General features: G+C 52.6%; 1 protein-coding gene across 1 annotated transcript in view; it reads left to right on the top strand.

Annotated features, from left to right (window-relative positions):
• Positions 1-5003: 5003 nt before the first annotated feature.
• MYH9 (myosin heavy chain 9) overlaps positions 5004-26371 on the top strand; it is a 93989-nt gene continuing 72621 nt past the window's right edge. The window contains exon 1 of the mRNA XM_058741414.1: positions 5004-5213. The gene's annotated coding sequence lies outside the window, so the exon portion shown is untranslated. The remainder of the gene's footprint in view (positions 5214-26371) is intronic.

Consider the following 26371-nt stretch of genomic DNA (forward strand, 5'->3'; position numbering starts at 1 on the left):
GGGTAGGGATCAAGATTCACGGTTCCACGGGTGGGTATGCAATTGACCTGCACCATTTACTAAAAAGACCATCTTTTCTTCATTTATTTTCAGTGGCAATTTTGTGATATCTCAGACAACCATGTATATATGTGGCCCTCTCCATTTTATTCAAATATGTATGTGTGTGTCTAAACATTTGAAGGAAACAAGGTTTGTTAATAGTTGCTATATTGTGGTGGTAAGTTTATGGGTGCTTTTAATTTTCTTGCTTTTTAATATTTTCTATACCAACCATAATACTATTTTAATTCTCAGACCATATAGATGAAATATTTTCCGAAAAAATTTTCAAGTGTAGATTCTATATCAAGGATGCAGTTTCTTGGGAGACAGAGGAGGGGTTAGGCCAGATAGCGGGTGGGAGGGCTTCTTTATTCTTTTATTAAAAAAATTTTTTTAATGTGTATTATTTATTTTTTACATTTTATTATTATTATTAACATTTATTCATCTTTGAGAGACACAGCATGAGTGGGGGAGGAGCAGAGAGAGGGGGACAGAGAATCTGAAGCAGGCTCCGGGCTCCGAGCTGTCAGCACAGAGCCCGACGCGGGACTTGAACTCACTGACTGCGAGATCATGACCTGAGCCGAAGTCAGACACTTAACAGACTGAGTCAAGGAGGGCTTCTATAGTTAGGGAAGCATCTGGGCTAGTGGATGGGGATGAGAGAATTCAGGGCCTGGCCAACAGGCCCTTCCATTTGAGCGACCTCCGTTCTCTGGAGAGGGTGGTGCCAGGAGGCTGGGGCTATGAGGTAAATGGAAATGAACATTATCATTAATGCTCTATTGTAAGTGCATACTATTTAGCAGTTTAGAAAACACCTTGAGGCGTGGGTCTCCTGTCTTCTCGCCAGCCATCCTTGGGACCAAGCAAGACTCAGTGACTATACCCATTTTACAGATAAGGAAACAGATGCTGAGTCCTGCTCAAGCATTCACTAAGGACCATTTTATGCCGGGCTTTGTGTTAGTTCCAGGTCCACAGAGACAAACAAGGCACAGCCCCTATGTGTCCTCAGGCAGCTTCCAGCGGGGGCGGAGGAAACAGCCAGTAGACGGAGGGTTAAAATCCAGTGTGCAATGAGAGAGATAAGGGAAAGATGATGTGATGTGATTGTACAAAGGACACGCGTCCAAACTGGCCTGCAGGGTCGGGGAAGACATTTTAGAAGAGGTGACATCGAAGTGAGTCACTTTCTTCTACTTCGGATAAAATTATGCAAGTGATATGTGTGTTAGAAACACAGAGAAGCAAAAGAAAAAATCAGCCACAATCCTTCTATTAAGAGGTAACCCTTGGGGCACCTGGGTGGTTCAGTCAGCGAAGCCTCCAACTTGACTCAGGTCATGATCTCTCGGTTCGTGGGTTTGAGCCCCGCCTCGGGCTCTGTGCTGACAGCTCAGAGCCTGGAGCTGCTTCGGATTCTGTGTCTCCTTCTCTCTCTGTTCCTCTCCTGCTCACGCTCTGTCTCTGTCTCTGTCTCTCTCAAAAATAAACAAAGATTAAAAAGAAATTAAGAAAAAAAATTGTCTGACTTCCACTCGGGTCATGATCTCGCGGTTCGTGGGTTCGAGACCCGCATCGGGCTCTGTGCTGACAGCTGACAGCTCAGAGCCTGGAGCTGCTTCGGAGTCTGTGTCTCTCTCTGTGCCTCCTCCATGCACGCTCTCTGTCTCTGTCTCTCAATATAAACAATTCTTAAAAAAAAAAAAAAAAAAAAAAAGACACAACCCTTTTGGTGCCTGGCTGGCCCAGTCGGTTGAGTGTCTGATTTCAGCTCATGTCATGATCCCATGACTTGTGAGTTTGAGCCCTGCGTTGGGCTCACTGCTGTTGGTTCAGAGCCTGCTTCAAGATCCTCTGTCCCTCTTGCTCTGTACCCCTCCCCTGCTCATAGTCTATCTCTTAAAAATGAACATTTTTAAAATAAATAAATAAATAAATAAATAAATAAATAAATAAAACATTAGAAAAAAGACATAGCCCCTATTTACACGTTATTATTCCTTTTAAGCCTCATTCTCTCTTTCTGAGAACACACACATGCACACACACATTGGACAGACACACAAACACTGTGCAAAAATAAATGAGATCCTGCTATAACAACATTCTCTAACTTGCTTTTCTTTATTTAACATATCTTAAATCAGTAATTACAAATCTAAATAAAATTTTAGTGTCTGAGTATTTTGCAAGATATGGATGCATCAACATTTATTCAATCTCTTATACATTTATTTTTAATACTTAGTAACTATAAACAATGTTGGAAAGAATACCTTTTATTATTTATTTATTGGAAAGAATACTTTTGAAACCACTGGCTGCATTTTTCTTTCTTCCTCTAAATTTTTTTCATGTTTATTTATTTTTGAGAGAGAGAGAGAGAGAGAGAGAGAGAGAGAGAGAGAGAGAGGGGGAGGGGCACAGAGAGAGGGAGACACAGAATCCGAAGCAGACTCCAGGCTTTGAGCTGTCAGCACAGAGCCCGATGCTGGACTTGGACTCAGGAACCGCAAGTACATGACCTGATCATGACCTTTTAATTAATTAATTAATTAATTAATTTATTTTGAGAGAGAGAGAGAGAGCCCCTGCTTGCAGGAGGGGCAAAGAGGCTCCATGCTGTCTGGACAGAGCCTGATTGGGGCTGACCCCACCAACGGTGAGATCATGACCTGAGCCAAAATCCAGAGATGGACACTTAACCCACGGAGCCACCCAGGCGCCCCCCCTCCGCCCCTTTATTAAAATTTTATTTTTAAGTAATCTCTACACCTACCACGGGGCTTGAATTTATAACCTCAAGATCAAGAGTCTCACGCTCTACTGACCGTGCCAGCCAGATGCCCTTGTGCACTTTTCCAATTATTTTTTTACGGTGAATTTTCGGAGACAACTGATCGGTTTACTTTCCCGCCTATATCTCTAAACCTGTCTAAGAGTGGGTGTTTGTATCCTTTTATTATTTTTTTTAAAGTTTGTTAGGCGAAAAATGGCATCCCATGTTGTTCTGTCTGCATTTCTAATGACTCATTTTTTTTCATAATTAGTGGCCATTTATGTTTCTTCTTTCTTAGTTGCCCATTCCTTTTTTTGAACCATTTTTATTTTGGAGTACTTGGGGTTTGTTTGTTTTTTAATGTTTATTTTTGAGAGACAGAGAGAGAGAGAGAGAGAGAGAGAGAGAGAGCATGAGCAGGGGAGGGGCAGAGAGAGAGGGAGATAGAATCTGAAGCAGGCTCCAGGCTCTGAGCTGTCAGCACAGAGCCTGACTGGGGGCTCAAACTCATGGATTGGAGATCATGACCAAAGCTGACTTCAGCCACTTAAGCGACAGAGATACCCAGGCGCCCCTAGAGTACTTGGGGTTTTTCTTCATGACTGAGAAGAGCTCTTTGTATATTGTTGGTAGTAATTCTTAGGGTTGCATCATTTTTTTCCCTAGTGTTCTTTTGCCTTTACATCATAAATTTTTTCTGAAGTTACAATTTAATCATGATAGTATGAACATTCCAAAAGGAAAGAGTAATGAGAAATTTTCCCTCTTCGATATAAAATATATTATAAAGCTCCCATCATTAAAGTATTTTGGAACTAGCACAGAAAGGTCAATGGATACAACTCAGAAACAGGTCCCAGCATATATGTTAGAAAGGTGATGAATCAGTGGAGACAATGGTGTGTGGACAACTGGGCTTTTACGAAAATTGTTTTCGCTTTCCCCCTCATTCCACAACCAAACTGAATTCCAAATGGATTAAAAGATAAGTACAGGGGCGGCTGGGTGGCTCAGTTGGTTGAGCGTCCGACTTCGGCTCAGGTCATGATCTCGCTGTCCGTGAGTTCGAGCCCCACGACGGGCTCTGTGATGACAGCTCAGAGCCTGGAGCCTGTATCAGATGCTGTGTCTCCGTCTCTCTCTGCCCCTCCCCCACTCATCCTCTGTCTCTCTTTGTCAATAATAAATAAACATTTAAAAAAAAAGATAAGTACAATTTTTTTTATTAAAAAAATTTTTTAGTGGCCTCTACGTCCAACGTGGGGCTTGAACTCACAACCCCTAGATCAAGTCGCATGCTCTACCCACTAAGCCAGCCAGGCACCTCTAAAAAAATATTTTTTAATAACAAAGTTTTTATCCTCGTGTAGTGGGCAGTGACCAAAAAGAGCGGCGCTTTGCCTACCTGAGGAAAAGCGCGCACACACACAAATTCGTAACAAAAATCTGAAAGGGAATGTGCCAATTAATGGCGTGAAGGTAAAGAGGCCTGGAAGTGCACCCCAAGAACCTGTCTGAGCCAAGATCCGGAGGCCAGAAGACCGCAGCTGGGTCTAAAGACAGGGTCAGGAATCGAACTCACGGCGCCCGCAGCGGATCCCGGGCTGAGTCCACGCCCGCCCCCACCCCCCCACCCCCCCACCCCCCACGCCACCATAATTATGTAAAATAGCACTTTTCCCATATATGGTACTTAATATCTGTTCTTCTGGTAGGAGGGCACGGGACCGGGAAAACAGCTCGAGGGGCGGGGTGTCAGAGTCCGGGACCTCCCCAGCCGGCTCCCGCCCTGCCTCGCCCGGCCGCGGCAATGCACCAAAATCCCTGCCCGAGCCCTCTGCGAGCCTCCTCCTCCTGATTGGACTCTCTCCGTGTCTATCCCCCCCCTGGAACCTGGCTGTTCGTCGGGCCCGCCCTAGGGGGCGGGGCTCCCGCCTAGGAAGCGCGGAGGAAGGTGGAGCGGGCGGCGGTGGGGACGGGTGAGGAGGCTGAATAACCACGCCTTTGGTCTCAGAGGCTCCTCTCACCCCCTTCCCACGGGCCAAGGTGTCTGTCCATCATAACCGAGGTCGCACTGGAGTGGGCGACGCAGCTCAGGGGGCGGAGTCGTGCCCCAGGCTCCGCCCCGGAGCCGGCGCCGGGCTGGAATAGGCGGGCGGCTGCTTAGGGCGGGGCGGGAAGGCGGCGAGGAGCCGAGCTGGGTGCGGTGAGGCGCGCAGATCACCGCGGTTCCCGGGAAGGGTACGGAAGGCTGAGCGAGACTGACCTCCTGCAGCTCCCGCCTCGCGCGCTCGCCCCCCACCCCCGCCGTCGCCCGAGCGCTCGAGAAAGCCCTTTCGGGAGAAGCAGCGCCCGTTCCCCGGCGCAGATCCAGGTTCAGGTGAGCGAGCCCCACCGGCCGGTCCCGCCCCGGGCGGGGGCGGTGGCGACGGGACGCGCGGCGTCTGGGGCCAGCGGGCCGACGTGTGGCTCTCGGCCTCCGCGCGGCCGGCGACCGGCGCGAGCGGGCGCGAACGCCGCGGGGCCCGGCCGGGGCACCGCATCCTTCCGGGAGGGGCCCCGGGACCCCTGCGCGACGCTCGGGGACGGCGCCGCTGGAGGCGAGGCCTCGGGAGCCGGGAAGGCGGCGGGGCCGGCGCTCCCCGGAAACCCTCCGCCCCTCCCCCTGCCAGGCGCACTGCCCCGGCGGGGCACCGGGAGCCTCGACCTCCCCCTGCCGCCGGGGCACGCGCCCCGCCCTCGCCTCGCCAAGTGCCCGAGTTGGGCAAACTTTTTAACCCCTTCCGGGGAGCCGCTGTCCCTGGACCCGGACGGGTGAGCCGAGCTGGGGGGGCTTGGGGCAGCGGCTCCTTTGGAAGTTTTCCAGGCGTTCTCGCCACGGAGGTAACGGGCAGGCGGGGACCGTTTGGCAGCTGTCAGGGCGTCCTCCTGAGTCAGACTCGGACTGTCCTGCTGTAGACACTGCGCTCGGCTCAGTTTCCGCCCTCCGCTCCCGACTTCCTCATTCGCCCGGCTGCGATCGGTCGGGCGGAGGAGGGGGACCGGGAGAGGTGTGGGCGGGTGCGTGGGCACCGCGGATCTGCGGGGGCCGGACGAGGCAGGAAAGACTACCCCCCTCCTCTACAGCCCCTCAGCCGTTGGCTTCTGACTTCCGCTACCCCGGAGAGAAAGGCCCAGGAATGCCCGCAGCCATCTGCGCCCGCCCGGGAGCGCACCTGATTCCACCGCACCTGGGGGCCGCCCCACGCGGGCGGGGGCGGGGAGCCGGGCCCTGCGCCTTTAGGACCGGCCCGGGGCTATTGCATCGTCCCTGCTTGGGCCAAGAGTCGGGGTCTTTGCCCTGCCTCCCCCACTTCTCTGTACTGGGGGCCTCACTCCACCCTGTCCAGGGGCCACGGCGGGGGTGGGGGGCAGACTGCACCCCCGCATCCCTGCAGAGAGCCCAGTCGTTTATAACAAATTCCCGGACAAGGTGGCCGGCTGCCTTGATTTGGGGGCAGGGTGAGGGCCCAGCTGCAGTCTGTGGCCCCACCCAACCGGTGTGGGGAGAAAGATTCCCGGGAAATCCCAGGTCTTGGCAGGTCCTGGAGACAGGCGGCTCTCTTTGCTGGGCAGTTGAGAGGCCCGGCAGCTTCTCGGTTCACTGCATCCTTTTCTGGGTTTAACAGGATTTCAGAGTAACTGTTGAGTAACTGTTGAAGGGGAAGAGAGCAGCAGCTCCTTCCTGCGACACTGTGGCCATTTCTGACTCCTCCGATACCTGCCTCATAACCTCACCTGGTGGTTTATTCCCCTTTTGGTAAGGAGGGAGGTTGCTTTAAGGCCTGTTTAGACAATCACCCGATTAATATTAGTCAGTTTATATACAAGGCTGCTAGATGCGTGGGGGAGGGTACATAGATGTGTAATTGAGCAAATATTTAACTGCCTGCTGTGTGCCAAGGACTCTGCCAGGTGGTGGGGGGTGTGAGGTTGAGTAAGACCTGGCCCCTGCCCTCGGGCACTTACAGAGAGCCGAGACAAATCTGTAGATGACATGGCCCTCAGAAAGGTACTGTGAGTCATGGGGACTAGGAGAAAGGAGCCAGTCCACTCTGCTGACATCCCAGAGGCTCTTGGAGGAGACCTCTGCCCTCCAGGGGTTTACAGTCCTCAAGGGGAAATAGCATCTGAATGACTGAAATACAAAGGCAGCCTGTGATGAGTGTCCCAAGCACACCAGAGACAAAGGATTCGAGGAATTCCAAGAGGGAGCACTTCTGTCTGGAGCTAGGGGGACAAGGAGGGAGGCTGGCCCCGGAAGAGGGAGCCCGCTGCAGGGCTGCAGGCTGGGCAAACTGAGGCAAGCCCTCAGTGTTGGAAAGCGAGGCCTCCTATTAGTGCGTAATTGAGCAATCAAGAGATTGCTTAGTGTAATTTGAGAGTCACTGTGCCCCCCACTTGGCTGCAGGGTGACACCAAAATGCTCTGCTTTGGGCAGATCCAGGTGCCTGGATTGATTGGCAGGCCCTGTTCTGGGAAGGGCAGCTGGAGAGGGACATTCTGTGGGGCTGCTTACCTGGGGGGCACATGAAGGTCCAGGAGAGAGAGGATCAGGGTCCTGGCTTTCTGTTTGTTTTGTTTTTGTTTTTGTTTTTGTTTTTTAATTTTAAACTCTTTAACCTAAGGGGTTGGAGATAGGAGAACTTCCCTCTTGCAGGATGAAGGACGCATGTGAATCACAGGCTGCCTCTTGCCTGTTCTTGCTCCAGAAAAAACAAAACAAGGATCTGTTAGCTTTTTAGAAGGAGCAAAGCACACTCAGAAAATGCAGCATTGTTGTGCGGCCTGGTAGGGTATTGCTAGAAACCAGACTAGCTGTGTTTTCTTCACTTCCTCTTCTAGCTAATCCTTCAATAAAGTGCTTAAGACAGCCCTTACCAGCTTGACATCTTTATTTCAAAAGGAGAGGAGGGGTTGGCTGTTGTTTTCCCCTGAGCCTGGCCTTACCCTTCTCTTGAAGGGGGAGAAAGAAACCCAAAGCAAAGGGGAAAAAAAAAAAATCCATGCCTTGACAGCTTCCTCCCCAGCATCATGTTCCAAAAATATTTAGAATAACAAAATCTGTGTGTCGTCTTAATTAAACAAACGTCCTAATTTGCTGAGCATAAAACAGCATCTCTGCCCGCAGGGGCAGGAAGTGCATTTTCCCTTTGTGCAGCCCCAGAGAGTCACTGCCTCTCCGCCTTAACCCTTGGCGCGCTGAACTTCTGGGCTGAAGGCCTCTGGTGACAACAGAACGGAGTCCCGGCTGCCCCCTGGGGAGTGGTGGTGCTCCTGTGGCTTACAGAGTCCCATTCTTAGATCTGGGAAGAGTGGGGGCGTGAGCTTTGGAGCTAGGCAGAGTTCAGATCCTCACCCTGCCATTTAATTAGGTTTATGACCTTGGGCAAGTCGCATAACCTCCCTGCGTCTCAGTGTCCTTATCTGTAATATGGGAATGAGTACCTACCCTGAAGGTCTAGATGTGAGAACTAAAAGAAATAAGGTATGTAAAGGGCCTCATACATAGTGGCTATTTAAGTTTTAAAAAAAAAATATGTAGGGGCGCCTGGGTGGCGCAGTTGGTTAAGCGTCCGACTTCAGCCAGGTCAAGATCTCGCGGTCCGTGAGTTCGAGCCCCGCGTCAGGCTCTGGGCTGATGGCTCGGAGCCTGGAGCCTGTTTCCGATTCTGTGTCTCCCTCTCTTTCTGCCCCTCCCCCGTTCGTGCTCTGTCTCTCTCTGTCCCAAAAATAAATAAAAAACGTTGAAAAAAAAAATTTTAAAAATAAAAAAAAAAAATATGTAAACGGCCGGTCTCACCTCCCTGGGTCCTCAGGTGAGGAAACAAGGAAGGGAAGGGTAGATGGTTTTCCTGGCTCCTTCCTGCTCAGTGCTCTTCCTGCTTTCTAAAAATGTGTGTGTGTGTGTGTGTGTGTGTGTGTGTGTGTGTGCGTGCATGTGTGTGTGCATGCGTGCGCCTTGTGGACTGTAAAGCCCAGGTGGGTCTGGGACCTACCCGCTGATGCTTTTGGATGCACTTGGTAATGAGCTTGTGCTGCGTAGCCTGGTTTCAGGACTCTGGCCCAGGCACAAGGTGTGGAAACCATCTGCGATTTTAGTTCTAAAACATGGTTTCCTGTGATCTAGGAAGTCTAGGGTACAGCCAAGGGGTGACATGGAGCAGAGCATAGGACTCAAGGGCCTTGAGATCTGCCTTCTGGCTCTGGTCGGAGGAAAACTTGATTTTGATAGAAAGGGCCCTAACATCCTACAAAGACATCATGCCAGTTTATGTGCCCACCTATGAAACACAAGAGTGCCTGGGAAACTGGAAGATTCAGTAATCTTAATTTCTCGGAGATGCCCCAAGTGTTTAGAGCACAGCCTCATGCCCTACTGATGGGAGTGTAAGTTTTAACAACCCTCTTGTTAAAAGTACTTTGGCAGTGTCTGCAAAGCATAGTCCCTCTGACTAATTTCTAGGAGCTCAACCCACAGAAAAACTCAAATATGCAAAAGGAAATGTCGGAGCATATTCTTTACAGTATTGTCATTAAAAAAAAAGAAGAAGAAGGAAGCAAACTGTCCATCAAAAGGGTCAATTAATCATGGCACAGTGGGGATCCTTGTCGCCCTTAGAAGAATGAGGCTGATCTGTACATAGTCACAGGGCGTGCTCTCCAAGATACGTTGCAAATGGGAAAAACTAGGTGCATAGCAGGATATATGGTGCTCCTTTTTTTTTTTTTTTTTTTTTTTTTTGGGGAAAACATAGTATGTCACTTGGGCTCTGCATGGAAAGATTCTGAGATGCTGGCAATAGTGGCTGCCTCCAGAAAGGGAAGGAGGCCCAGGAAATGAGCATTACTCTTCAGTAAATGGTTTTTGGGTTTTATTACGTGTCAATATAAGGGGATCTTCTGGCCATTCTTGTAGGTTTCCGCTTCAAAGTGCATTGCTTTAGACTCCAAATTTCATATTGAGTGTCTATTGTGTGTACGGAAGGAGGAAGGATCCTAGAAATGCAATGGCTTGCTCTCATGGCTGGAACATTTTGGGTCCTGTTTTCTTCCCCCGTGATGTCATATTGCCAGAGTAACCCCTCAAACGAATGCCTATTCTGATCCACTCCCTCGTGTGCTGGGAAATGATAGATGATGGCTTTTTCTTCGTATGAGAAAAGGAAGCTCGCAGTGTGTGTCTGGAAAGTATTTGGGAGATACCCTTTTGCCGGGCTTCCCATGATTCCCCTGGCTCCACATCACATGTGGTTCTTTCCTGGGGAGCCCACTCTGGCCATTGGGCGAAACCAGACCTTTATTCACTTGGATTTTCTTCTCTTTTTAAGTTTTTTATATTTCTTTTTGAGAGAGAGAGAGAGGGAGGGGAGGGGCAGAGAGAGAGGGAGACACAGAATCCGAAGCAGGCTCCAGGCTCTGAGCTGTCAGCACAGAGCCCGACACGGGGCTTGAACTCAGAAGCCATGAGATCATGACCTGAGCCGGACGAAGTCGGGTGCTGAACTGACCGAGCCACCCAGGCGCCCCCAGATTCTCTTCTTTTTCATTTTTTATTTTTTAAATTTTTTTTAAGTTTATTTATTTTTGAGACAGAGACAGAGCATGAACGGGGGAGGGTCAGAGAGAGAGGGAGACACAGAATCAGAAGCAGGCTCCAGGCTCTGAGCCATCAGCCCAGAGCCCGACGCGGGGCTCGAACTCACGGACCGCGAGATCGTGACCTGAGCTGAAGTCGGACGCTTAACCGACTGCGCCACCCAGGCACCCCTCTTCTTTTTTAAAGTTGGAGTCACTGCAGCCACTAGCGTTCCCCTTCCCATGCTGTCCCCAGTTGTCCTTCAGACTTCTGGGTTTTTAATGCATTAATAACAGTGGAAAAGCCCAAATTCTTGAGAAAATGTGATCAAAAGGGGTGTTTTGAATTGGAGGGCCCTGATCGCCTTCCCAAGAGAGACTGTCTTAGCCTTGGATGACATGGGTACTGGAGAAGCCACCAACTCTGCTCACCGCTGAGTTGGCTTTTTTTTTTCCTGTGGCGCAGCCAGCCAAAGACCCCCCATCGGGGTCTCGGACAGGCCTGTGTCCCTGCCAGGCAGTCTCTGGGCCTCCTGGAGGAATGGCATGAGTCACACATGAGCACACAGAATGAGCCTGGGTCTAAAGTGGGCCTGCCACCACATGGCAGATGGTTTGAAGGCTGGAGGCTGGCTGGGATCTCCCCCGCCCCAGTCCCTACCTCCCCACCTCCCCACCTCCCCACCGTACATTTGGGAAGCCTGAGGGGAGCTGCCCTCTTGCACCTGATGTGTGTCCTTTTAAAAAGTAACTTAGGAGGGCTTCTGTTGGCATTTCTCAGGCCCCATTCTGCCCTCTAGGTGATTCAGCACCCAGAATGGGACACAGCACACGCCTGGGGCAGGTGGGCCCAGGGGAGGCTCTCGATGGCCTTTGGCTGAGGGCGAGGCCTTCTGGGGAGTGTCTGCAGCGGCCTTCAGCTGCTCTCTTCACCTCCAGTCTCTCCACCAGGAACCCTCCCCTCTGGCCGAGGGAGCCTCGCCTTGCTTGGGCCTTCCGGAAGTTGCCACCAAAGGGTGTGGCTTCCTGCTGAGGCAGGTTGGGCTGCGGCCTGGAGGGAAGAGGAAGGTGTAGCTTGTCTCCCCAGCCCTCACTTGCTTCCTTGGTGCCTCTAAGGTCCTCACAGGTCCTTACAGTCCTTCTTTCCCAGAAGAACAGGCCCCCCACCCCGGGGAGCGTTCTCTCACCTCCGTGGACATTCCCATTTTGGGAACTTATCACCTTCAAGACTTCTCCCTTTTCACTTGAACTGTAATTCCCAGTGTCGCCCTGCCCCAAAGGAAAATGAACAGCAATAAAACCCTCCCTGCTGAATTTACCTAGAATTAAAGAGTGTCTGAGCTGGATGGACAGTCACCCCACCTCCACCCCCCACCCCCACTAGAGGGGGGAGCGATTTACCCCAGCTCTTTCTTGCAAGGCGGTGGGAAGCTTTGGCTCCTGGTTTCCCTCAGAATCACTTAGCCTCCTTTAAGAGTGTTTTCAAAGTGTTATCTTCCCTTTCTCGGCTTTTATGCACTGTTTAGCCAAGGAACACACACTTAGCCCCTTTAATCTGTCCTCAGGAGTTTATTCTTCCACACCCTTCATCCTTTTCTTCTGGTGGGGAGGGGCACTATGGTTAAGAAATCGGGTGGGAAGTGTTCTCGGTTTCTCTGAACTTCTTCCAGCTGGACAGGGCCCCTTCAGCTGAAAGCTTGCATGGCCCAGAAATCAATATTTCACATGGGGGAGCGCCAGGCCGCAGGGTGGGCCATTCGGACGGCCACACTGGCTCTCTGCTGCCTGTTCGCAGGTCCTCATTTCTAGTCATTTCTAGTCATTTAAGCACTGAGCTGATCGGTTTCTTGTCTTTTCAGTAGAAGCCTGTGGTGGAGGGAGCAAAACAAGGGCTTTGGGATCAGGCAGAGCTGGGACCAGACCCCCGCCTGTGCTCCAGCTGTTAGACTGCGGCCTCAGTTTCCCCACCTGCAACACGGAGATGCCTGTTTTTTTCAGGCTGGTAATTACATGTAAAGATAAGTGAACTGGTCCAGTTCTTTCCTTCCCCTTCCTTCTTCCTCCTTTTTCATGGTCTCACCAATATCCTCTGTCCTCCGTGGGCAGTAGGAGATGTGTGGTCAGATTTTAAAGATTTTAAATGTGTCTGACAAGTCTGTCCCTCGATAACAAAATGTGAAGGCGAAGAAGGCTGAGGAACCTGCCAGGAGATCTCCTGGGTCGGATGCTGAGGTTTTCAGGGTCTCAACCTTTGCAACCTTCTTACCACACAGTACAGTTCATCTTGGCACATGGATCTGAGCTGGGTTAGGGATCTGAGCTGGGTTAGGGATCTTAGCTGGGTTAAGCATTTTTTAAAAAGGGCGTTATAAAAGCAGGAGAGGCCCCTTTATTTAGAGTTGCCTGTGTTCAAAAGCCACTGCACTTCCTGTGTTTTGCATGAAGTCACTGGGCTGGAGAAGGAGCTTCCTGTCTGATAAACATAAAGACAGGCATTGGAACTGGTTGGGGGTGACTTAATCTAACTGGTCTGGGATGGGGGAGAAGATCCTGGAACCCACCGGACTGAGGACCTGGAGGTCAGAGGCAGAGTCTTTCCTCAAGTCTGGATCCATAAGTCACCTCGTGCCTGGCACAGAGGCGGCTCCTGGTTAACACAGTGGAGTTCAGGGCTCACTGGTGACTTTGCCTGTAAGCCTGGGACGAGGAGGTCCAGGCAGCCACGGCTTTAAAATACCACTCACTGCTCTCTCCACTTTACAAAGCATGGGTGCCAGGCACTTGTCTGGAAATCTCCGGGCTAAGAAAAGTGGTGGCTGGGAGTCATCTTAAAGTTTTTGTCTATTTTTAATATTTAAGACCAGCTCTTGGGTATTGACGGTATTGACCCCAAATTTCTTTGGCAAATCTCAGTCGTCCGAAGACTCCTGGGGCTCCTGCTGCATGGCCTGCATCGTGCTGGGCTCGGTGGGGCTTCAGTAGAGGTGGAGGGCCGAGAGCCCAGCTCCGTCCTCAGCAGCCTTACCCTCTAACGGGGAGTTGGGACCCTGGGGGAGAGACTCGTCATGTCTGTGTACCAGGCACAGGGCTGGTGCTTTTACATGAATTATCTCATTTAATTTTTTACCCCAGTCTCAAGAGATAAGAAATTACCCCCATTTTACAGATGAGGAGACTGAGCAGGTATTCAGATTCTGGCACTCTGACTCCAGACCCCTGTGTGACCTTCACCCCTGAACTTGTGTTTCCTCACTTGAGGGTGGGCTGCTCCCCAAGAACTGCTCTTGCACAGGTGGCCAAAAATTCATGAAAGGAGCAGCGGTTTGGGCTGCTGCAGAAGGGGGCCTCCGTCCCGTGGGTGCGATTGTCTGCTCAGAGCAAGGTTGCTGGATCCCTAGCGTTGCCTTGGCTACTGACATCACCTTTAGCCTCAACTTGCCATTCCTCAGATGTGTGTGGTTGGTCCTAAGGGAGGGCAGGTGACAGACCATGGCAGCATAAGTCCTGGCTGCTGTTGGCTGGGCCCTGGCTGGTCTTCACTGGGGAGCCAGCCATCTTGACTAGTGGGCTCTTCTTGGCCTCAGCCCACTTGCAAACATGCATTTTTTCTTTCTTTTTTTTTTTTTTTTTTAATTTTTTAAAAAATGTTTATTTATTTTTGAGACAGAGAGAGACAGAGCATGAACGGGGGAGGGTCAGAGAGAGAGAGAGAGAGACACAGAATCTGAAACAGGCTCCAGGCTCTGAGCTGTCAGCACAGAGCCCGACGCGGGGCTCGAACTCACGGACCGTGAGATCATGACCTGAGCCGAAGTCGGACACTTAACCGACCAAGCCACCCAGGCGCCCCAAACATGCATTTTTTCTTTCCTTAGTTTGTTTATCTGCCCCTCATTGTGCCATTGTCATGCCTCAGAGCTTACTCTATATGCTAGGCACTGGGCTGGGTGGTGCTGGGACTGCAGAGGTGAAGGAAGTGGGGCCCTTGTTTCCAGGAGCTGACAGTTGTCCCAGGGGAGAGGGCCCAGGGGGCTCTGGGCAGGCTTCCAGGAGGAGGGGGCATCCAAGCCCATTGCAGGTAGGGATGTGGCCTGGAATGTGTCCAGGGAGCTTTGTTGTCCAGGCGCTAGAAGATTTCCTCTCGTCTTGAGGAGCGCCGGGCCCCAGCCCCTCTCTCAGCCCCCTACGTAGCCCATATGGCCCATTAAAGTCTAGTTCCTTGTGCCATTCCCTGGGAAACGTGGGAGTGCAGGATTCCCTTCCCAGGTCCTTAGCCTCCGGGTGGGAGTTCTGCCTGTGCCCTCTGGTTCTGTGGTCAGCACGCTGTTCCCAGCTGAAGGGCCGGGGGTGCGATTTTTCACAGAGTGTTGAGAGAGACGTAATTGTTACTGGAATTAGTTTGCTTTTTAAAGTAAAAAGGGGAGTGTTGTTTATAGCAAAACAATATAATAACAAAGCTGACAAGACGCAGATTTGCCCCTCAGCCCGTCCACGGTTTGCGTCTTTCTGGGTTTCCTGTCCACACACATGCCCGTTGTACAAACCTGTGAGCAGAACAGATACTGTGTGCTCTGACTCACCCAGCACTGCAACATAAAGTTTCCTGTGTCGCAACAGTCTCCACAATTATTATCTTAGTGGCTATGTTATGGTCCACAAAGGGGAAGAACCATTATTTCCATTGCCAGAAAGTTCCATGGGTTTTAGTGACTCTTGAGATTCATTCAGCAAATACATCCTGAGCATCTGTTCTAGGGCAAGAAACTGCTACGTGGCTGGGCTGTAGCCGAACGAGGCATCACAGGCCCTGCCCTCAAGGGGCTCAGGTCTAGACTCCAGGAAAAAGCACTTTACTCTGGTGTTGTGGGTTGTGTTAGAGGTGAGCCTAGGAGAAAATGGCGGCTTGAGCACCCAGTTTGAGTTGATGGAAGACCACTGTGTCTTCAGTGGTGAGACAGCTTAGGAGCAAGGACCTGGGAGATCTTTCTGGGCTCTTTGGAGTTAGATCTCCAGCTCCCGCACCCCCACCCACCCCCAGCTTCGCGGGCCTGGGCCAGAAAACAAACACCCTGGGAGGAAGGTTCCGAGGGGCCCTTGTCCCCTGGGGAAATCGCCCCCTGGCCCTACCGAGAGACCTCTCTGTACCTAGGTAAGGGACAGCACGGGATGGGCAGGGATGGTCTCTGAAAGGTCCCAAAGCTGCTGGCAGGCCGCTGGGCTCTGCTGAGGTTACTCCCCAGGGAAGATTCAGGATCGTAGCAGCAAGTTGCAACACTTTAGTTTTGTTGTGAAGAGAAAGTTTCAGAATCTTAGTGGCTGCTTTGGAGTAGATAGATGTTTACAATGGTAAGGGAGTCATTTGGGCCTGGGCTGGGCATGAGGGGAGAGGATGGGTGGCCAACGGTCTAGAAAGGAATGCAGTGGCTTTGTTCTAGTATTTTCTTTCATTTCACATCACTGGCTTCCTGCAGGTGTTCCTTTCTTTGTTCTCCCTGCCCTGCACTGTCCTGTCCCCGCAGCTCCTGGCTCGAGGGAGCCTACCCTGAATCCCGCCGCCTTCCTAGAGAGCAGGAGACAAGTCCTTTGCTGTTCTGAAAGGAGCTTGTCAACCCCACCTGGCGAGGGAGTGAGAGGGTGGGGGCAGCCCCAGATGTGGTCGCTGGGACATTTCCGGGCCCCGTTCACGTTTCAGGCTTTGTCCACCAACGCCAGCCCCCTCTGCAGCCTGCGGGCAGATCGGGGTCAGTACCAGGCTGCTCAGGGGTGACGTTTGACCAGGAGAGTTTCTGTCACTGTCCTCAGTGCCACCCATTGAACACACACACTCAAAAAAACCCCAAAACCGAACCAAACTTTATTTTTTTTTACGTATTGACTGAAAATTGCTAATAAGAATCAAACGTAAGCTGGGCATTTCAGCACTTGGTAGATTATCTCCTGTCACTTTGTTGACACTTCTGTTTGGTGGTGATTACAAGCTGGAGATTATCTGGGAATTTATACCATCTGTAATTATGGGCCAGCTCCTATATTGGAGGTGGGAACAGGGACTAAGAGAGTTTGATAAAGCAGGAGTCGGTGGTGGACCGTGGGCCAGGGAGCGGGTGACTCCAGAGGTAGCAGCTGGGTTTCCATCCCATTTTCACTCGGTTTATTTGTTCGTTAGATTTGCTGGTGGTGAGGTGGAGCCTGCGTAGGGGCCCGGGAGGCATGACTGGTTTACGACCCAGGTCTGTAGCTTACACTCTCGAGTGGCAAAGCAGATGGCGGCCGGGCGTACAGGCTCGCCGTGGCAGGTCAGGATGGTGGACCGCAGTGGTCAGACAAGGGCATGTACGGGGTCCCCCGGGTGGGCTGGCTTCGACCAGAGAAGTTTGTCTCTCAGCTCTGGAGGCTGGGAGTCCACGAGCAAGGCGCCTCTGGCAGCCCAGATCTCCTGAGGGCTCGCTCCCTGGTTTACAGACGGCTGTCTTCTGTGTGCTCACATCCATGGTGTCTCCTGCCTTCCTCCTCTTCCAGGGACACCAGTCAGATGGGGGAGGCCACCTTGACGCTCTCATTGTTACTTCCTCACCTAAGGGCCCGTTGTCAAACACAGTCACATCTGGAGGTCCTGGGGGTTAGAGCCTCGATGGGTGAATTTGGGGGTGTGTGGGACACAAGTCTGTCCATAATGGCAGAAGGGAGTGGGTGTGGTTGTCAGTGGTGGGGGGGTGCTCTCTAATAATCCAGCGGCATTCTTCCTATTCTTCCAGGTGTGAGGGGCTTTTCTTGATCTCCCCAGTTTATTTAAGTGCTTTGAGCCCCAGGTTCCTCCTCTGTAAAGTGTGGCTAATCTCAGTGTCCTTTGAGTGCCTCACCAACCCTTCTGTGAACTCTGCTCCTGGTGACTCCCAGTAGCTGTCAATCCCCATCCCCTTTCCTTCTGTGCTTCGTTCCCCAGAGCCCCTTTTCCTTCTATCCTGCTTCTTCCTCTCTGCTGCCCAGGACCACTGCAAAGTATCAGGGGGCTCGTGGAAGGACCGGGTTGTTCCCAGCTTGCTCTGCCTTCCTCACCGGGTCATCGCATCCCGCCCCCCCCCCCCCCCCCCCCCGCCGAGTTCTTGTCAACCAGTCATTCTTGGAGATGGCTTGTCCCCTCTGATGAGCCATAAACACTGGTTTTACACGAGTGACGGGTATCACTTAATAGAATGCCAGTGCGGGGAATTTAAACTTAAAACCCGAGTTGCTGCCCGATAATGCTTCCCCTCGGCACTTCTCTGTGCTGGCTGACCTACTTTCGGGTCTTGCTTCCTCCCATTCGAGGTGCTGCTCCTGAGACCCTTGTACCATGCCTCGCCCTTGGTGGGCACGTAAGGTCAGCTTGAGGAACCAGGAATATATATATTCACGCGGGGTGTGCGGTTTATCGTCGGCACCTCCGCTTAGCTCTGCAACACCTTGGGTGGAAGGAGGGGTCTCAGTCTTAACCACTGTAGGGTGTCTATGTCTGGTCCTTACGTAACAGGCAGGGGGCTCTGGGGTTAGACCCTTGGTCCTGATCCTGATCCTCTCACTTGCCAGCTCTTTGGTCTTGACAAGCCACGCCCCCTTTCCATGCCTGTTTTCCTCATGTGTGGAATGAGGTAAATAGAGTCGCCATAGAGGATTATGATGCTCAGTAAAGCTTGGCTCTATTGTTTATCTGTTTTATTGATACGCACATTTAATTTTTTTTTTTTTTCAATGTTTTTTATTTATTTTTGGGACAGAGAGAGACAGAGCATGAACGGGGGAGGGGCAGAGAGAGAGGGAGACACAGAATAGGAAGCAGGCTCCAGGCTCCGAGCCATCGGCCCAGAGCCCGACGCGGGGCTCGAACTCACGGACCGCGAGATCGTGACCTGGCTGAAGTCGGACGCTTAACCGACTGCGCCACCCAGGCGCCCCATCCATTTTCAAAACCCTATTTTAATCCGTTTTTTTGCTTTCGATATAAAGTTTGAAGTCACGCTCAGGCTGATGCAATGCAAGTCTCCCAGTCCCATGAAGGCGGCGGTGTAAATGTTCCTGCTTTATAGCTGGAAAAGCTGAGACCCAGAGAACCTGAGTGCCGGGCCCCAGGTAGCGGGTGAGAGAGCCCAGATCCTCCCCTGCTCCTTGACGTTGACCTGATGCCCGATTATTTTCTGTATCTGCTTTCGTTGCCTCCCCTGCCTTCTCATCCCAGTTCACACATTCAGTGGGCGGGGGATGTTTATGAACCTGGGGTCGGAGGCGGTCACGCTTTTGCACACAGCCTTAAAGCAGTGAGTTCTGGTGCCGCCCCGCTGGCTTATGGGCCCAGGTGTAAAATACAGCCCCTCCTGTCACTCTGAGACCCATCGGCGGGCAGCAGGTGGGGGTGGGCGGCCAGGTGTGTGAGGTCGGGTCAGCCCGGTTCCTGCAGGGCAACTAGCTTTTCTCCCGCAGCTTTCCAATGCCACTGCCTCCCGAGCGGCCTGCCAGCCGACAGTGCCCTGCTCTCAACCTGCCGTCTGCCCAGAGCCGGGCCTGCCGCCCGCCAACTGTTTCCTCCTTTTGCCAGATCGAGTTGGAGGTGGCTGTGTCGCGCCCAGTGCTCGTTAAAAATGCCTCATTATGGGATTAATTGCTCGGTGGCATTTACAGGCCCCCATCAGTGTTGTGACTTCTCGCCTCCGACCGGCTCCAACTCCTTCGTCCAAACCACCTGGAGTTGGTTCTGCTGACTTTCTGGCCGGCACCGCGAGCCTCGCGTCAGAGAAGGAATGGACAGTGGCCTCCGAGGGCGAGGCTGGGGATCTGGCGGCCTCCCCCCTCTGCCACTTACTAGTGCTGGAACTCGGGCGTCTTCAAAGTGAGGACCCTTCCAAGATGCAGAGCGCCCGGGTGCAGACTAGTGCAGTATCACACAGGGCAGACCAGTGTATTGCAGGGAGGCTGGGAAAGGACGGCCCTCTTCCCCTTTAAAACGAGTCGCGGGCTTTAATTAGCCTTAGGTTGAAATAGTGGATGCCCCTCCCCCTCCCCCCCTTCTGGCTTTCAAACAAGAATCTGAAGAATGTGATCCTCTGTGCGGACCCGAGCAAAGATCAGGGGCAGGATTCAAAGCTCTTCCGGGGGCTTTACCAGGCAGCCTTTGTGCTCCTGGACCGGGGGACATTCCGCATTGGTTGTGGTGGGAAGCCTCTGACAACTACAGGCGCTTTGAATTCCTGGCTCCGAAGGGGACAGCTGGGAGGGGTGGGGGGAGTCAGGTTAAAGAGTTTGCCAGGGAAACGCTTCTGACCGAGGGGCTTGGCGTCAGCCAGGAGGACCACCTCTGCGGTGCGTGACCGGGCAGATCGTGGGTCACCGGAGGCTCCTTCCCCTTCCTGATGATTCTGTCTGGTCTTTGCAGACCTCACGTGTTTGCTGCCTCACCAGGTGCTCAGAGGGCCAGCCGAGTGGTCAGGCACGAAAACCCTAGGGCCGCTAGTCAGACTTCCGGGACACAGACACCAGCTGCCACTACCTGCGTGCCCTTGAGCAAGTCACTTAGACATTCTGGGCCTCAGTTTCCTCATCTGCAGAACCGGATCCTAGAAGAACGTACCTCGCGGTTGTGTGGGCTGGGGAAGCTCTCCTACGAAAAGCACCCAGAACTCAGTGCTAGGGGTTTTATTTGTGGGGCGTGGGCCCGGTGACACCCGGTTTACGGATGAAGACAGGGAGGTTCAGGGCACTTAAATAACATTCCCGGAAGGGCGCTTGGGTGGCTTCATCGGTTAAGCATCCAATTCTTGGTTTCGGTTCAGGTCATGATCTCACATTTGCGTGGGTTCGAGGCCTGTGTCGGGTTCTGTGCTGGCAGCACGGAGCCTGCTTGGGATTCTCTCTCTCGCTCTATGCACCGTCCCCCCCCCCCCCCTTAAAATAACTAACTAACATTCCCAGAGATTCCCTCAAGCTCTGGGTAGAGACTCCCGCGCTCACCCCAGGCCAGCCCGACTCTAGAAGTGTCACATTTGGCCCTGATCCCACATCCCTGGAGTGTGCATACACGTGTCTGTGTGCACCTGCCTGTGTGTGTACAGGTTTGTGTGTGTGCACATGTCTGCGAGATGGGTTCGGTGCGAATCCGGCAGCTGTCTAGAGCAGGGGCCGCTGCTCCTTCCTTCTCTCCTGTGCGGCCTCGGCCTTGGCCCCTTCGGAACCAGACCCGGGCAAAGGGGCAGTTCTTGGCGGGTGGTTAAATAATCAGCAGCCGGGTTTCTGGTGAAGGATGTGGTGAGGTCATTGCTGCAGCCAGGCTCCTTGCTCAAGGACAGCTGGGGTGGCCAGCCTTTCAGACGGGGGCATCACCACAGCCTCCTCGAGGGATTAATTAGCCTTCTCTAGTAATCTAATTTCTCCGTAGCGTGGGAGATACACGGGTTTTATCTCCACTCTGCGACTAGTTCTTGGGTGATTTCCCCCAGGGAGGCCAAAGGCTCTGGGATGCGGCCTGCCCACCCTGGTTTCTCTGGGGAGCTCGGCCCCGTCCTCCAGGCAGCCTGTGTGCCCAGGTCTGGCACCTGCTGGCTCACTTGAGAATAGTCCCAAGTGATGGCAGTGTAGGGAGGAGGGACAGTTCGGCGTGCAGGTTTGGATTTCTTGTTTCTGCAGCTCAGGGTGATCTGGAGCAGCCCAGGGGAAGTGGCCTCCTGCCCCAACCATCCTGAGTCCTTCACTTCCCACGACAATGGTCACTGTTGGCTTGTCCTGACTGCAGAGTTTGTCTTTTGCTCCCTCTGACCTCTTTTGTGAGATCCTCATTACCCCTCTGGAGAGGAACGAAGGACAGGAATCCTCTCAAGTCTTTGTTCATACCGCCTTGGTGGAGAAGGAGGCCATTCCAGAGTCCTTTTGCCTTTGAAATTGGAACTGGGGACCTGGGTGTGTGTGTGTGTGGGGGGGGGGGGCTTCTAAAAGTCCATGGACTGTACTTGAGGGTCTCGGTGGGCCCCCTAAGGTGGTAGGCAAAAGGTTCACTGCCGTCAGCCAGTTCTCAAAGGGGTCCTTACTGGCTGAAAGCGTTCAGAACCAACGATCCAGAGAGAACGTTGGGTTTCCTGTTTATAGAGTCGTGCACGCGCGTGCACGTGCGTGTAAACAAGCCATCCACAGGCTATTTGCAGGCACGAGGGTCTGTTCATTAGGGTTAGGTTATGCCACCCCACGGGTGTAAGAACAGGGAGAGTAGCTTCTCTGAGCTCATGTCTGCAGGACAGTGGCCTTCCTCTCCCATCTGACCTGTCCCTCTCATGTCACTTTTGGGCGTCTCTTCGGCATGGGGCTGGGGCTGGGGCTTGGAGGGCTGATGTTCTGATCATAGTGGATTGGATCTGTTGTGATGCTGCACTGAGGAAACTCTGTCCTTGCCATCTTCCCCGCCCTGGGCTCCGGGTCCTCCAAGGATGTTTCCAAAGTGCCCAGATCCAGGCAGCGCGCTTTATCTCCCTGAGCCTCTGATTTTTTTATTTGCATTTTTATTTTAAAAATTTTTAATGTTTATTTTTGAGAGAGATTGACAGAGTGAGCAGGGGAGGGGCAGAGAGAGAGGGGGAGACACAGAATCCGAAGCAGGCTCCAGGCTCTGAGCCGTCAGCACAGAGCCTGACCCAGGACTCGAACTCTTGCACTGCGAGACCATGACCTGAGCCGAAGTCAGGTGTTCAGCCGCCTGAGCCACCTGGGCGCCCCCTTGGAGTCTTTTTTTTTTTTAAGGGGGAGGGTGGGGAGCAGGATGGCTACCAGGGCTTTATTGAGGTTGTCGCGATCAGGTGACGGAGCAGCAGGCCACGAACATGCCCAACACACGTCATGTGAGGCGGCTGCCATCCACAGAGCCTTGCTTTGGCTTTGGACTTGAGCTGCTCTTTGGCCCAACTTGTGGTCCGGGGGAGTCCCTGGACCAGCCCAAGCCTCATCTACCCAGTGACAGTTGAGTCAGATTGGTGTTTTATAGACCGTCAGCTGAGACCTCATTGGTGGGTCGTGAAATTACTTTCACGGGTGGCAACCAGGGTTTTTAGACATGAAATAAGATAGACTCGAATGGGAAATAATCAAGGTGAATAGTATGTACCTATCGTTTCATGAAGCTTTTCGTTTGACATGTTTGTGTGTATTATCTATTATCTAAATAGTCTTTATTTTATTTTACTTTTTTTTTTTTTTACCGTGGGTTGAAATTAAGAAAAAAAAAAATGTTGGCACTCCAGGGTGAGATGCTCCCGGGGCCTCTTTCAGTACTGACTTTGTGTGGTTCCCGCCTACAGGTCTGAGCTGAGCTGAGTCTCCTCCTCCACTGCAGCCGAGCCTATAAATGGAGTCCCTTGCAAGATCAAGCTCTTTAACTCGAGTTCTTCACAAAATTCTGGGAAATGAGCTACATTCCTGGGGTGGAATAAATCATGTTGAGTGAGGCTAGGCAGGATGTGACTTCAAACCCCCCGAAGTGGGCTGTGTGAGGGCAGTGCTGTGACTGACTCATTATGAGCTCAGTGGCGACACAGACTTCTTGAGAGAAGAGGCAAAAGATTGTGGCGAGGGGGGCCCGCAGGCCCCGGGGCGCCACCAAGCACCACACTCCTCCGTTAGCCTATTGTGATCCTCACAATTGTTCTGTGAGTTGCGCAGTGCGCTGACTACACTGCAGAGCTGGGACTGTCAGCTAGACCTGGTGGGGGCTGTACCCTCACATGCTCTCATGTACTCACAGCTGTCCTGAGGGGGAGCTGGTCGCACTTCCGTTTTGTAAATGGAGAAATTAGGGCCCAGGGGGCCGAGTCAACGAAGCAGAGTTTGTTCTGTTGGTTTAGTTAAGCGATGGGTCTGGAATTCCTGGGCCAGCCTGGCTGCCTCCTGAGTCGGGTTCCTTCTCAGATGCCTTCTGGGAAGGTCATGAATAAGTTATCACCACTTGGAAAGGTTTGTCTCCTTTCAGCGATGAAGCTCATTATCAGCGTCCCATTTGTATGAACGCTTGATCAATTCAGGAAGATTGTGTTGACCCCTGGTCAGTCATGTGTCTCTTAGAAACGGATGAATCAGATTTGACTGGAAGGGTGGGTGAGGAGGAGGAGGGCAGTGATATGATCCGGGAGGCCACCTGTCCCGAGCTTCTGCTGCCTTGCCTGCTAAAGGGGGAAACAACCACACCAGAGAAGGTGCAGGGTTATCGATCTTAGCGTCATGCCCTCTGAGAATGGATGGCAGAGAGTCTGGTGTTGGATGCCTGGACTTTGGACCTTTTGGGAGACTGCCACCTTCCCTATGACTCCGGGTCATCAGTATTTTGCTGCACTTCCCTGTGTCAAGCAGCGGGGACCCAGTGGTGACTGGGCCCCATCTGTGGCCTTAGAGCCCTTGGCTCAGCAGGAATAGGGTTCGGATGGCTGTTGGTGGTGGTGGTTACACTACTCAGTGCTTTTTTGGGTTTGCGTGCGTGCATGCATGTGTGTGTGTGTTATTTAAACAGCACTCAGAATAACAGGCTGCTGTAGGCCTGGTAGGCCCTGGACAGAGTGTTCTTCAAAAATTGTCTTTAGTTTCTCATCTCGGGTTGCATTTCTCAGCCGGCACGATGTGGACTCAGGAAACCAAGCACACTGCACTTTCCCGTTGAGACAGTGGCCGTGTAATTACATCTTTTCAGTACGGTTATTTTTCTGCATTGGGTTTCAGCAAACTGTGCTCACGTGCTCGAGGAAAGAAAAGCCATCCTCTCGGCACAACCAAAGGGAAGGAATAACCCCTCCGCCGCAGGAGTCCGAAGGGTTCAAGTTCCCCCTTGTGCACACGTGTGCCGCCTAGGCCTAGCAAGGTCTGGAAGGTGGGAGGGCAGGGTCAGTGTGTTCAGGGCGCATTCCTAAGGGGAGGGCAGCTAAGCAGTTCTGTCCACCTTGTCACACCTGGGGGCGAGGCTGGGGCTGATCTGTGCCCGGCAATTTGGGAGGAGACACTGGCCCAAGATATCTTGGTTCTCTTTGCGGTCTCTCCGGGTAGGCGAGGCACGTGTGTGGTCTCACTACGCAAATATTGAACAGTTCAATGCAAAGTCAAGGGTCCAGTGCAGGTGATGTAACTGTAGATTCGGCCAGGGGCCTGAGCAGAAGCTGCTGACGTGCTCCCCCCACCCCGACATCAGACAGGAGGGCTTGGGAGGGCTAACTTGGGAATGGTTGTTTTCTTGGACGGCCAGGCCCCCAGAAGACGCGACGTGAGCCTTGAACCCAAGTGTGTTGAACAGTTCAGTTCACTTCCACAAGCACTGAGCGAGGGCCCTCTCTGTGGACCCTGGGCTCGGTCAGCACCTGTGTATGGGGTCAGGGGGACAGCCCCTGACTTCAAGGTGTGTGAGGGCCAAATGGAAGGTGGGCAGAGAAGCAGTGTAGTTCTGGTATAAGGCTGGTTTTGCTGGAATTGGCCTGGGGAGGCAAGATGAATAATCTCCTGGGGTGTTAAGAAAGGCTGCTGGGCTGATGGGAGAGGAACGGGTCTAGACTGGAGAGTGTCTGGCAGGGGACAGGAGAGGGGGGACTGGCAGGACAGTTGGGAGACGTTGGGTGCAGGAGTTGGTTGGGCTTTAAAGGCCACGGGGACCTTTCTGTTTAGGCGGATGGGCATTCTCAATGGCAGAATTCTTGAATGGAACAACAGGGCCATCTTCTTCCTCTGCTCTCTGGTCCGATTGGTGGATTGATTCATTCATTAAGAATGGATCTTGTGGGGCGCCTGGGTGGCTCAGTCGGTTGAGCGTCCGACTTTGGCTCAGGTCATGATCCCGCGGTTTGTGAATTCGCGCCCCATATTGGGCTCTGTGCTGGCAGCTCAGAGCCTGGAGCCTGTTTCAGATTCTGTGCCTCCCTCTCTCTCTGACCCTCCCCCATTCATGCCCTGTCTCTCTCTGTGTCTCAAAAATAAATAAACATTTAAAAAATTAAAAAAAAAGAAGAATGTATCTTGTGGCCTGGAGGACAGGGACGGTATCGTAGAGGAGGTGACCCGTTTGGTCTGTGTGACATCATCATGCCCGAGATCCGTGCCCAAGGCGCTGTGGCTGGAGAGGCCCTGGAAAGCTGGGCTTCTTACTTAGGTGGAAATGGCTGCGGGGGGGCTTCGAGTCCTGCTTCTCCCCGGGCCAGGCTCTTTTGTCAGAGGGTGAGATCTGTGCCTTCATTTGCCCCTGTCTTGTGACGTTTTACCACTTTCTCCCTAGCCCTGTCCTGGGGTTCTTCCCTCTCTCTTAGATTGGAAACCCCCCTCCTGGCTAATCCAGGCCACTTTGCAACTGATCACTTCCCATGGCCCCTCCAAGTGAGGTCAGGGAGGGTGATCTCTTTAAAATACAAACCCAGTGATGTCACCCCCCCCCCCCCCCCCACGGTGGTAGCCTCCCCTTGTCCTTAGACTAAAACCCACATTCCTCAACATGGCTGATTAGATCCTAGGTAAGCCGCTGTGTTATCCCCTCTGCAGCTGCTCCCTCCACCTAGCCTCGCGCACCTTCCGTCCTTAACCTACCTAGGAGGACGGAACGTACGAAATGCTGGTGTCATTTTCGATGGTCTGGGTTTGTTGGACGCAGGGCAAAGTCAGAATGATCCCAGGCTCTGCCTTCCGTAGTCAGGCAAGTGTGAGCATTTGTCAGTGTTTCCTGGGCTCTGAGGGGTCCTGGGAAGCCCCTCCATGTGGCCTCTGAGGAAGGAAGGGTAAAGGGGGGTGGTCTGTGGGGCTCTGGTGCTAAATTCCTCTCTGGCCTGTCTCTAGTCTGGTTTTCTTATCTGCTAAGCATCAACACAGGCTTGGGTTGGAATACCGCTCATGGCAACAAGTCCCAGCTTCTTCTGTAAGCAAACAGCATTCCTGAGGCCGGGTGGGGGTGGGGGGGAG

The sequence above is a fragment of the Neofelis nebulosa genome, chromosome 8 (assembly GCF_028018385.1).
Source record: "Neofelis nebulosa isolate mNeoNeb1 chromosome 8, mNeoNeb1.pri, whole genome shotgun sequence".
NCBI classification, from domain to species: domain Eukaryota; kingdom Metazoa; phylum Chordata; class Mammalia; order Carnivora; family Felidae; genus Neofelis; species Neofelis nebulosa.